Source organism: Schistocerca gregaria, chromosome 1 (genome assembly GCF_023897955.1).
Source record: "Schistocerca gregaria isolate iqSchGreg1 chromosome 1, iqSchGreg1.2, whole genome shotgun sequence".
Lineage (NCBI taxonomy): Eukaryota > Metazoa > Arthropoda > Insecta > Orthoptera > Acrididae > Schistocerca > Schistocerca gregaria.
The window spans coordinates 320,450,563-320,464,158 of NC_064920.1; the positions used below are offsets into that span (position 1 = coordinate 320,450,563).

The window sequence follows — 13,596 nt, forward strand, 5'->3', positions numbered from 1 at the left end:
TTAATCAGTAGGTTAGACCATTTAGTTTTGTGTCCTGGCTATAGTACTGCAGCAAGTGAACTTCAGTGTTTCCTGTACTGTATACTAACAAAGATTTGTGGAACTTTATTTTTTGAGGGGATAATTAAATCTTGGACCATCTCTTGTACAAATAATGGAAGGCTTAAAGGTAAGATTTTTAGAACGGATGACAGGCACATAAACAAAATTGAAAATGTTGCTAAGCTTTCAGATAATATTTTTCCTCAGTGTTCACTGACTGATAAAGATATACACACATACATACACATGCATGGCTACATTGCACCGGATGACTCAATTGTCCCAGAACTGCAGCCTGATTTGGGTGAGAGGTTGCATTGGATGTGAGAGGAAGGGAAGAGTGGAAGGAATGGAAGATGATAGCTGGGGAAAGAAGCAATAGGGAAATGTGTTTAGAACATGGGGCTCATAATACCACATGGCACAGGGTATGGAAGTCTAGTGTGGCACTCAAAGTGAAGGATTGGACTGCATGTGGGATAATCAGAGGCAGAGGAAGACTGTGGAGAGAACACCGTGGGTGGAGATTAATAGAGTTTGGTGGTAGCCACATGTTTAAGAGTGGAAGTAGGTATGAGATGGGCTAGCAGAGATTGAGACCAGGAAGATTTTGGAATAGAAGAATGTGTTGGAAGGACAGTTCTCATCTACATGTTTCATTCCTCCACTCCATGTGCCACATGTAATTTCCCTCGTTGGCACCATTGTGAGCTTGCTGGTGCCATATTCTTGTCCTGTTCTCTTGCGGTTTCCCCCTCCCAACTGTCAGCGTCCGTTCCTGCCTCCCCTCTTCCTCAGTACGCTCACCTGCTGCACCTAGTACAACTACTCTTCCCAGCAGAGTCACAATGCCAGAATAACGTAACCGATGTGTGTGTGTGTGTGTGTGTGTGTGTGTGTGTGTGTGTGTGTGTGTGTGTGTGTGTGTGTGAGAGAGAGAGAGAGAGAGAGAGAGAGAGAGAGAGAGAGAGAGAGAGAGAGCGTCTTGTTTTTGTGGCAGTTGACTGATTAGTGCCTTAACGATGCAATGAAAGGTTTCTTTTGCCCCTTTTTTGATTATAGTATTATTCCCCTGAAGAGCTGGATCATAATTCAAATTTCCTTCCACCTGTAGAAAAATTGTGGAAATATCCTTGCGGGATATTGTCTGCGGGTCTCAGGTGTCTCTTGTTATTATAACTGAATCTTTATTTTCATTTTATATCTGAAACCTATGATCATTTTCATGGGGTACCTAGACTTGTGTATGGTACACAGGGCCTTTTTTTTTTGTTGTAAATTCCAATGGTGGATTGCTTAACAAAAACAGTTGTAGCAAAAATGTAGCTACTGTCATTGTAACCATATACTCGGATTTATGTAACATTTATCAAATGTATGTAACATTTATCAAATGTATGTAACATTTATCAAATGTATGTAACATTTATCAAATGTATGTAACATTTATCAAATGTATGTAACATTTATCAAATTTATGTAACATCGATAAAATCTTTGCTGGAAGCTTTTTAAACTTTTCCATGTGATTTATGTTTGTGTATCTTCTAATTCGGACCATAAATTGTATTGCTAGTGCTGATGCTGCAAATCTTTGGTCACTGTAGTCCGCAGCTTGTGGTCTTGCGGTAGCATTCTCACTTTTACGCATGAGATCCCAGGTTCGATTCCCGGCGGGGTCAGGGATTTTCTCTACCTCGTGATGACTGGATGTTGTGTGTTCTTCATCATCATTGACTCGCAAGTCGCCGAAGTGACGTCAACTGAAAAGGACTTGCAATACGGCGGCCGAACTTCCCTGCATGGGGCCTCCCGGCCAACAATGCCATACGATCATTTCATTTCATTTGATCACTGTGAAGCGAACACGATGGCCATATTTTATACTGTGTCCCATATTGCAGTTACTGTAATGACGAGTAGAGAACGCATAAAATAATGCTTGTGTATGCAAATAGGTTCTTCGTATACATCTTGTGGCCAAATTTAAATTATTGCTTAACACAAAAAAGTATAAAATAAATTGATCTTATATACTTTCTGTACAGTCCATATATGGTATGTAATTCATGAAGTTTCTTGCAGGATCATATATTCAGTAAGTTTACCAAATTCTGCAGAACCATGACTATTTCTGGGACCAATATTTTACATGGTAACTATAAGCCATAGAGTTGGAGACTGATACAGTAGAAATCTTTTTTAACAGGTTTGTATGGAACCAAATATTTTTTCCTTAAAAAGTGGTTTTTCTTTACTGGGCGTTTTACCAGAGTAAGTGGAAGGATTGACCCAGAATGTGGTGTAGATGCTATTTAATTACAAATTACACTTTTCACGGAACATCTCCACTCCTCTCTCACTCACTCACTCCTCTTCTTTTTTCTTTTAAAAACAAGTCAGAAGAGTTGTTTAGTTTGCCCTTACAGCATATTGTAGTGAAATAAGTTGGTTATCCAATTGGTTGATTGTAGTTTGAATTGATTCATCTATAATTAAAGAGGAAAAGAAATTATTCATCATAATCAGTTCACACATTGGGGTTCAGTTCAAAGTAGGACTCATCACTGAAGACAATTGTACTCCAGTTAATGAGGGTCTGCCCCCGATGACCAGCGAAGACTTGTCTGGAGACAACCCAGATGGTGGTGGTATACCAACATGACTGTCACCCACAATAGGACCTGACAACCAGGAGTGATAGTCTGGGGTGCCATTTCTTTTTATAGCAGAACCTCTTTGGTTGTTTTTCATGGCAACCTTACACCACTGCCATACAACAGCGATGTTTTACAACCTGATTTGCTGCCCTTCATGGCCAGCCATTCTGAGTTCACATTTCAGCAAGATGTCTGTCCACACAAGGCAAGAGCTGCTACTGCTTGTCTCCATGCTGGCTAAACCCATCCTTGTCCAGAAAGGTCACAGGATCTCTCTTCAATTGAGAATGTTTGGAGCATTATGGGTAGGGCCATCCAACAAGTTTGGGATTTTAATGATATAACACACCAGTTGGATAGAATTTGGACAGTATCTCTCAGAATGACTTCCTGTGACTCTTTATCAGTCAGTATGGAGCCAAATAACTGCTTGCATAAGGGCCAGAGGTGGACCAAAAAGTCATTGACTTACTCAATTTGCAAAGCTCTTCAGAGAGATTTTGTGAGCTTTCGCTTGAGTATGTTTCTGCTTATGAGAATGCTGCTGCTTCTCATATCTTGAAATCACTTTAAAATAATATTTTCCACATCTTCGGATGTACAGACTGTAAGATAATGAATCTTCTTCCTTTTGGGTCCAGAGGAATTGTTAGGTCTGGCATTTAACAATGATTCCTTATTTTTGAGTATGTAGACAATGTAGACTGTAGCAAATCCTATTTCTACTCCATATTAGAAAGTTTTGTTATTATTGGATATCGTGGGTAATTGTCAGCTATTGCTGAATTGTAAGCTTTCTATTCCATATTCGCCTAACTACAATTCTCCATGCCCTTCAACAGCTCCTACCAGTTTCATATCATTCTTTTCCATCCCAAATCCAAGGTTTTCTATTTTTTGTGCTTGTAGCAGAGTCCTTGATATTTCAAGTGCTTTTTTTTCATATTGCACCTCCTTTGAAGTCATACAAACAGATATATTGATCAACCAGGTGTATATGCCAACTTCAGAATATGATGACCAGCAGCTCGTAAAGGAAACATATTGCATAAAAGAGAAAATAAGGATGATAATCAAGGATGCTGCAAAATAATAATGGATGGTTGGAATGCCATTGTGGGAGAAGAGTAGGAAACCATAGTAGACAGTCATGTTCTTGGAAGGAGGAATGACAGAGGTGAGTGACTTATTGACTTCTGCTGGATAAGACAACTCATAGTGGCAAATACATGGTTAAAAAATTACGGGAGGGTGTTCTACACTTGGCAATCACCAGCGGATAAGTATAGAAATCAAACTGATTTTTATACTGGCGGAAGAAAGGTACAGAAACTGAATAAAGAAGATGTGCACATTACCAGCTTCAGATATTAATACTGGCCATAATTTGCTTATGGCAGATATAGAAATGCAAATGATAAAACTGAAGAAGTGTTGATTGGAGAAGATTATGTCCAGGAAGAAAATAAATACAGAAATGCTATCAATTGAACTTACTAACACATTACAAGACAAAGGAACATCTGATAGTGTCAACAAGCATTGGAATACATTGAAAGAAGAAATCATAAAAGGGGGCAGAAATTTATAGGATATGTAAATGGGAAAATGGCAGAAGAGCCATGGTTTACACGACAAATGATTTTGAAGATGGAGGAGGTAAGAAAATTCAAAAACAAGAATGAAGAAGAAGCAAGAAATTGTGCCAAAGGCTATATAATGAGCAATGTAGGGAAACAGAGCAGGCTAGAGAACAACAGACTAATGATTACAAATATGGGTTCAAAACAGACAAGGAAATGCTACTATGGAAATTATCAGTAAAGATGAACGAGCTATATGCCACAGATCACACTCGACAATTCTGGAATTTAAACTCTTGAACACTATGAATGCTGACGGGAAAGGACCAACGATAATAATAGAAGAATTAAAGATTTCAGTAGCTGCAATGAGAAATAGCAGACCAGTAGATAGAGATAAGATACCAGTAGCAATACTTAAATGTTTGAACCAAGAAGAATTAAGAAATAGCGAAGTTATATAACAAAATATGGTAATGTTGTATGTCAGGTGATTTTCTGACAAAGGTAATGATTCCAGTACGAAAGAAACAAGGAACCAAGAAATACAGTGTGCTGAGGACAATTAGCCTCATTTCACATGCAGCTGAAGTTATGTTAAGAATCATTAATAAAAAAAATTGGAGAATGTTATGGAAGAGAATCTGACTGAAGAGCAATTTAGTTTTAGACAGAATTCAGGTACAATTCAGGGAGTTTATTTTCTGGGAGAAGTTTATTGAAAAGGCCTGGAAAAGACATTTGATGATGTGGCTTGGTATCAGCTTGCAACTATATTGAGAGAAAGGAGTGTGGACTGGAAAATCAAATGACTGGTTAACTCATTACAACTGGATAGAAGGAGTGAAGGAAGTAAGACAGGGCTGCTGTCTGTCTCCTAACCTTTTGCATCTACACTTAGAAAATATGGTTGACCACAGCTCATTAGATAACAAGGAGGTGAAGATTGAAGGAAGAATAATATGATGATTCAGATTTGCAAGTGAAGTGATTCTTCTAGTACCAGATGAAAAGGAATTGCAGGATATCATTGAAGTTAAAGGAAAGATTTATGGAATGAAGATCCACACAAAGAAAACAAAAGTAAGGGCACTTGAGAAAACAAAGAATAAAAATAATGCTGACTGGAGAAGTATTAGAAAATGTTCAAAGCTTTAAATATCTTTGAAGCAGGCTAGAAATCAACTGGAAAATTAGCACTGAAATTAAAAATAGAACATCAGTGGTGAAAAAGGCATCTTATGAGAAAAGGAGAATTTTCTGCAGCAGTGTGAACAAAGATTTGATAAAAAGACTTATAAAATGTTTTGTATGGGTTGTCCTTATAAGGAAAGGCTTTAAAAACAGTCTTAGAGTGGTATGTGGAAGGGAAGGGTAGGTGAAGGAAGAAGAGATTTCAGATCCTGCTGTGATGGATGGTAGACTATTCAGCAGCATTAAAAAGGAAGGAATGGATCTCAGGAAATAGAGGTACAGAGGATGCGTGAACATAGTGGAAAACTGAAGATGATGAAGCTTTCTGTGCTTGCTGGTCATCACTCTACAAAATTAAAACTGATAACCTTGAGATTTCAGTAAATAGTACTTGTCGCACTTAATAGACTCTGCGACTGAAGTCAGATTGCGGAACCTAAGTCACATAGAAGCAGGAACCTAAGTCACATAGAAGCAGGGTAGAAATTCAATTTCCATTTTGTTCAGGGCAGCTTCCAGTTTCACTACAAAGGTGGATGCATTATTAACTAAAAAAACTACAATCTAGGCACTTGTCAACTTCAAGAATCAATTACCATTTTCTGCATTACATGACACAAAAGTATGACCCGTGCGAGAATGAAATAAATCATAAACGGACATGGACATGTTCCGAATTATGTAAAAACAGGATTTTAATTTGCAAACTGTTTCATGTATATTCTTCTTTTCTTAAAATGAGATTCATTAAAGGTGGTGAGAGCAACATTGTTCTTACGAAGTTTCACCAGGACTGATAGAAATATTCATTAAAAGTGGGTTCATTAATTTGGGGTTTTACTGTACTTCTGTAGAAACCAAAAACTTATTTCTGCTTTGAGATGCTATCCAGTGCAAATCCTTGAAAGACGACTTATTTTAACTTCACAAAGCTGTGCCATGGGTGAAATAATGTGCCACATCCACACCTTTTATCCTACCTAACAGGGGATCGGATCAAAAGTATCAGGACACCTATTAGGGGACATTAATGTGGAATGTGTCCACCCAGCTCCTTTGTGATGACATGAAATCTGCTAGAGACATTTTCAGTGAGGTGTCTGAATGTCTATGGAGGAATGGCAGGGCATTCTTTCTCGAGAGTTGAAACTAAAGGAGGAGGTAGTGATGTTGGGCTCTATAGCGAAGTTAACGTTGTAACTCATCATTTGAGGCTCTGGGCAAGCCAGACCATTTCAGAAATATTCTCCAAAAACAGTTGCATCAAGTTAGTACTTTGTGACAAGTTATATTATCATGCTGATACAAATAGACATCATCTGTAGATTTTTCCACTACTGTACACAGTGCACATTGCTGTAAAATGTGTTCATATTCTTCCACATTTAACAGTTTCTCATCTATACTTCACTGTTGGCATTCCACACGTTAGAAGGTAATGTTCTCTAGGTATTTGCCAAACCATTCCTGATTCGTCACTCCAAATCACTCATTTCCAATCACCCTATGTTCTGTGGCATCACTCTTTATACCACTTCAAGTGTTGCTCACTATTGAGTACAGAAATATGTGACTTATGATGAGCTGCTTGACTATTATTCTCCATTCTTCTTAACTCCCTAGACGCAGTAATTGTGGTAGCTGGGCTGCTAGTAGACAACAACCCTCCACAATGCTCAACAGTCCCAGTCCATAAGCACCTGTTGTCTGTTTCCACTGCACAGTTACATCACTATCAGCCAAATTTGGCAGCTTTAGAAGAGATAAAATGTCCCTGATGGATTTGCTACTCAGATGATACCCAATGAGTAGTCTACATTCGAAATCAATGAGCTCTCCTGATTGACCGATTCTACTATTACTGCTTCTTTACAATAGTGTATAAACTTCAATTACTTGACAATACATGCATAAAAGATGAAATACCTGACTTATTATGTAAATAATGGTGGCATGTCCGATTAGCAAAGAACAAAAATTAAATTAAAAAAGTGAGCTCTTAGAATGAAGACAGGTTAGAAGCAGATCATCTTCATGAGTGAGTAATCTGCTTGGTAGTCACATTGTTATGCTCTTCCTCCACTATAAAATCCTAAAAGGATGAAATGTGGGAAATGGCACTTGATCATATTTTATTGACAGATTTAGGACAAAATCGAATACAGCATCTCCAATGTTTGACTTGTGACGTACCTGTAGATGTGACATAGGACAGTTAGGGACAAGGGACTGACTCTTTGTAAAGCCCATAAGGTCTATATTATGTAGAAGCCATGCTCCCCAAACGTCTTGTACATAGAGGAACCAACATCGTCATTTCTTGTTGTACAAAATTCTTTGTGCAGACCAATAAGTTTCCTCATATTTGAAGAAAGAAATTTTATGGTTGGATGCCTTGCTCTGGTACAGTGACTCTTATACTTAGCGAAACAATTGATGTGTTCTTTTACTAAATCAATTCTTTCCTGTGGGATTTGTTGGCTTACTTTTTCTTCCCTCTCTGATCTGTGTGAAACACAAGTTTTAGTTTGCTACTTTTTTCGATACACCATTGTTAGTCATCTTGTTAGACTCATCCAAAGTTAAGCGAAAAAATTCGCTCCGAACTCATTCACCACTTATTTTTCTATCTTTACCTTGTCTTCCTTTTTTAATTCTCTTTGGATCTTACAGTGTGGCTAATATGTAAAAGAATTTAGTAAGTCGTGGTTGCCCAATTTCCAAAAATCTTTTGCCACTTTATTAGAGATACTTGGATTTACATTTATGAGGGTAATTTTTCATTGTTTTACCTGCATGAAACTTTTCTTTCCTGTCAGTATATTCTTTCCCAAAGCTCTGTTTACAGATGCACTTGTTCACTTCCACAAGTGTTCTCTTCTGAACTTTTTCCTGGAGAATCTTGGGCTGGAACAGTGATGTAGTTTTGATTGTGAAGAATAAATACCAGCTGAAGCAGTCTCATTGACCATCTCTTTGTCAGTTTGTAAAGAAACTGCAATAAAACAAAACACATAGTTCACTCTTGTTGCATTAACAGTCACCGTTACATTAGCTCATAATAAGTAGTTTAGTACTTTTGACTATTAGTTCTTATTATCATCTGAAACCATAGGATGAGCTAAGCCAAAATCCAATTGTCATTGTTTACTTCTTGATTCACTCACTGTCTCATCATTAGGTACCTATGTTTTATCATTGTCACTGTCTGGAAATAAACAATAATTTTAGGTTCAGTTGCAAATTACTGTATGTATTAAATAAAGTTTAATTTGCTTGTCCACTTAAAAAGATCATTATTATTTACCATCAAAGTACAGTTTATATTTATCGGAAGAATCATTCATGGTGTTCATTTCGAACTACTTAGCATGCATTTAAGTACTTCTTTTAAAATTAAGCAATAAAAAATTCTTTGTTTACCTTTTGTGTTTGTTTGTTGCTCAGTAAGCTAAAGAGGCATGAAATTCTTTTGAAAATAGTCAGCATGTCACTACAACACCTTGTGAAGCAGCAGTGTTGTTAGAAGCCAATTGAGGTAAATGCTTCACACATCCTTGTTGGCTTCCAAACTAAGTTTTATTCCTCTTGGCTTACATGGATAATATTTGTTTTTTCATAATTCAACTTGCTGCCACTAGATATATGCATCTGTTGAATTCTCGCTTATATTCCTTGGCCATAATGTGTTATGTAATTTAACTATACAGTCATTCCATCCCAAATGGTCTAAGAGTGCCCACATGACCATCATGGGTTTTGATGAAATTTTGTGTAAACCCTGGTAAAGTTTCATGATCACTAGTTCAATACTTCTGGAGATAGTCATTTGTTATATATCTGGTGAAAAGAACAAAGTTAGGCCTTCTTGTAAAACTTTTTGCACTCTCTTAAGTGAAATAATGAATAAAGATTTCCTGAGCAATTTTCAGATTAATTATTTGATCTAAAGTCGGCTGGAAAAAATAGATGATTGAAAAAAATGTTAAGTTCAGCTTTTTGTAGCTCCGGAAGTAATTGCGGGATAAACCTTAAATTTTGCAGCTAATAACTTACTAATACAGTGTCTTAGAATATAAAATTTCATTCTCGTACTGCTTTCCAATAGTGTGCAAACTGATGGCAAATTTGACAGTTTTTCAAAAACTGCTAAAATGGCATTTTGGGCCCAGCTTTACAAAAAAGCGTCTTCTGCAAACTCTTTTAAACTATTTTTGTTAGAAAGGCCATGGTATCAACCACTTAATAACTAGATTTGGGTTGGCAATGTGAGTATATAAGGCCCTAAAAACAGAGACAAGGTGGAGGTGTATTGAAAATGGACCTGTATTCTGCTGGTAGAATTTCATGACAAAAATTATATTGCTGGCAAGATAATGTCACTGATGGAATTGTTTGGGAAGAAATTTTGATAAGACAGACTTTCAAATGTGATTGCCTCAGTTTATTAGAATCACAAAAAAAGAGAACTATCATTTTCGTTTGTTTCCCTACTACATTTCATCTTTGATTTTTAAAAAGAAACTTAAGAAATAAAAGGTAGAGCTGAATGCTGTAGATATGTCAAAAAGACTGCGTATTTCCTGTTTTTTGTGATTCAAGTTCATTTTGTAGTTGCCAGAACTTTCAATATCAGTTTCCACAAAGAGTACTAAACAGTTGTAGAACATAATAAATGTGTCAGATTTGAGTACCATTTTCAATACACTCCACCTTGTTGTTTGTAGGGCCTTATATGCTTGCATTGCAAAACCAAATATACTTTCTTAGGTGGTGGAGATCATGGTCGTTCTAATGAAAATGGTCTAAAAGAGTTTGCAGAAGAATCTTATTTGTAAAAGTGGGCAAAAAAAAATGTCAACTGATAAGTTATTACACGCAAATTTCAGGTTTAGCCTGCAGTTACTTCCAGAGATATACAAAGTTAAACTTCAGGTTTTTTTGTGTGTTTATTTTCCCATCCGGCTTTGCTTCAGATTATCCATATGAAAATTGCACAGGAAATCTTTTTTATTATTTCACGTAAGAGATTGCAAAAAGTTGTACAAGATGGCATAGTCTTGGTTCTTTCGTCAAAATATTGTTGGAGATATGTCTCAAAGTTGCCAAAAACTCACAGGTGCACTGTTGATAGCTGTCCTGTGGGGTCAAACAAATGATTATCTCTCTGCAAGGATCAAATTGGCAAAAGAAAAAAAAAACTTTACCAATTTGTGGAAACATTCACACAAAATTTCAGCAAAATCTCTGATGGTTACGTGGGACCATTTTGCTACATTAGACCACTTGGTACGGAGTGGCCCTATATCTTTCTGCACTTAACTCATATTTTTCAAAAAATGCACTTCTCCTTCTTGGCCTCTCAATTCCAGTTCTTTTAGAAATATTTCTAAAAACTAATGTTGGTAATGTTTATTTCAAATAGTTCTGATGTCTTGTGAAATGGGTGTTTCAATAAACAGGTATAAATCTTAACTTTGAAAATATAATAAGGCAGGGACTGAGCAGATATTTAAAGCTTTTTATTTTATGTGAGTTTCAGTCTCTATCAGTCTGTGTATCAGTATATCGAAATTCAGTTTGCCTCTAGTGTTTCAAAGGTATATATTTCCCCTGATGTTGAATTCACGTAAGCTGCTTTTGACATCAAGCAATGCTGTTATATGCATAGGTTCACAGTAGTCAGTACCTTCAGCTTGATAAATCGAGGTCAGCAGTGTTCCTTAAGATCTACTTTGTTCATTTTTCTGATTACTTTTCTGTTCACTTTTCTGTTCTCTTTTCTGTTCACTTTTCTGTTCTCACAGCATAACATGAATGTCTCAATATCAGTAAGCTGTTGCAAATGTGTGACTGGCAAAGACCAAAACATGCCATTGTCAGATACCCATTAATGACTCCATCAGTCAGTTTCCACATGAGATAGTCCTTCTAGCTCAGTTTTCTTTCTGCAGTTTTAGTTAACCCCAGAATAAGTTCCTTTATTATGCCAGGATTACAAAGTAGTTCATTAGAAGAAAACCAATTCATTGTTCTAATTTTTCTTACATTGCCTGGGTGCAACATGGTCAGGTAAATCATTAATTGGAGTTATTACAATGAAAGTATTGATTGCACAACAGTGAACAGTAAGAATAATATGTGGTATACATTCACAGTTGTCACGTAGGTACCTCTTCAAGGAATTATATATTCTAATTGCACCGTCACAAGCATGTATGTATTAATCAGCTCCATCATAAATGATCCATCCCAATTTTAATGGAACAGTGATGCCCATACCTACAACTCTAGAGCAGGCTCATCCAAGAATTGCACCCGGCACAAGACAGTGTAGTTCAGCGCCCCCGTCCGCGACCATGTGTCGCTAGTGTCGACATAGGAGGAGAGAGCTGCGGAGAGAGTGAGAGCGAACAGCACTGCTCTGCGCTGGACTGTCCCGTGGTCAGATCAAACGTAAACAAAATATTCTGTTTTAGAAATAATTTTATGTAAGGGATATAGAGTCCCATTCTTACTGTTAGTAGTTACATGTAAGTGTTTTTTGTTATACTTCATGCTACAATTTTTTTAATGCCTATTCAGAGTTTAGAAATCGGATCTTTAGTTTGCTGTTTTGTACGTAATAATTTCAACTGACCAAGTTTGAAAACTTATTAAAATAGAATTAAAGTTACAAAGCTCTTTAATTCTTACAGTCAACATTGTTAAAGAGGACAATTAACATTTTACACATTTTTCTTTTTTGAGGAAACGATTTTGTCTAGGTTTGGTGCAGTATTCCATGAGAATGCTAACTTCAAAGAATTGGTCAAACTTTTATCGCCATGGAATGAACGGTTCTTAGTTTTAGCAAACTTTGAAAGAGAGAAAAAGCGCTCACAAATATACATGGAACCAGACATTGAGAGAACTTTGCTTCCGCAAAAGAGGATATTTCTCACGTGGAAGACAGCTGTAAAAGTCATCCAAAGTTTTACACATAAGAAAGCGGTCCTTCAGGTGGATATGGCACTGTAGGTCAATCAGCTCTAGTTGAGGTACTTGTGAGATGTCCTAAGGGAAAACGGGTGAACAAATATATCTATCGGCTGGCGTTCGGACGGTCTGCACGGCCAGCTAAGTGGCACGGCTCGGCCGCTGCAGCAACATACGAATTTGCCTGGGGCGCTGGCTGCGGGCGATCGCGGGTGCTAGCGCCCCAGGGGCACAGTTTGGACGAGCCTGCTCTAGAGGAAAAATTACCTTTTTTATCCATTATTAAAGGTGCCTGAGACTCGGAAAGGAAATTGCAGCAACAAAATTTTTGACCCCAATAAGATAAAATGTTTGACAGATAAGAAAGCAAGTTTTAAATCTAACCTAAAATCATTTCTCCTGAGTGGCACCCTCCATTCCACAGACAAATTTCTGTTTAAAAGGTGTTAGCCTGTAAAATAATAATAATAATAATAATAATAATAATAATAATAATCTAGTTTTAAGTGTAGCTGCATGAGTAAGTCTAAAAATAATGCGTTTACAAGTGTTAACGCCAATCATGCATACAGATCATGTAAACTATGATGAACAGAAATGGACCAAGGACCGAGTGCTGCGATACTCCACTCTAAACTTCCAATTTTTAACTGTTGCTTAAGGAAGGCTTGATTACAGCTAAAGATAGGTTGTGTACATCATAAGATTACAGTTTTACATGTAGGGTTTTGAAGGCTGTATAGTCAAAGACTTTGCTGATATCAAAGAGTACAACAGATAATAGATAATTACTTTAAAATGCAGTTAACAACTAGTAAACATCTTCAGTGAAAGCAAAATTGGTTGTTTTACCATGGTGGGATCCAAGTTGGAGGGACATAATGTTTTTCAAAATAGTTATTTAGCTGGTTGTACATTAGAGAATACTGCGATAATAGAAACTGGTAGTTTTGGAGCAGACCTATGTCTTCCTTTTTGAAGATTGATATCATTGTGCCAGTTTTGACTGCACCAGGGAATACGTATACACATGCACTAAAAATAAAGCAAAGTACGAAATTTTTTAAAATTACATAACAAATAACAGCCCATTTAGGGAACCTTGCCACCTTTTATAATGTCCTTGGGGGTGACAACAT

General features: G+C 36.9%; 1 protein-coding gene across 1 annotated transcript in view; it reads left to right on the forward strand.

Moving 5' to 3' along the window:
- Positions 1 to 13,596, forward strand: part of LOC126343623 (dolichyl-diphosphooligosaccharide--protein glycosyltransferase subunit STT3B) — an 89,141-nt gene that overhangs the window by 56,864 nt on the left and 18,681 nt on the right. The gene's annotated exons all lie outside the window — the stretch shown is intronic.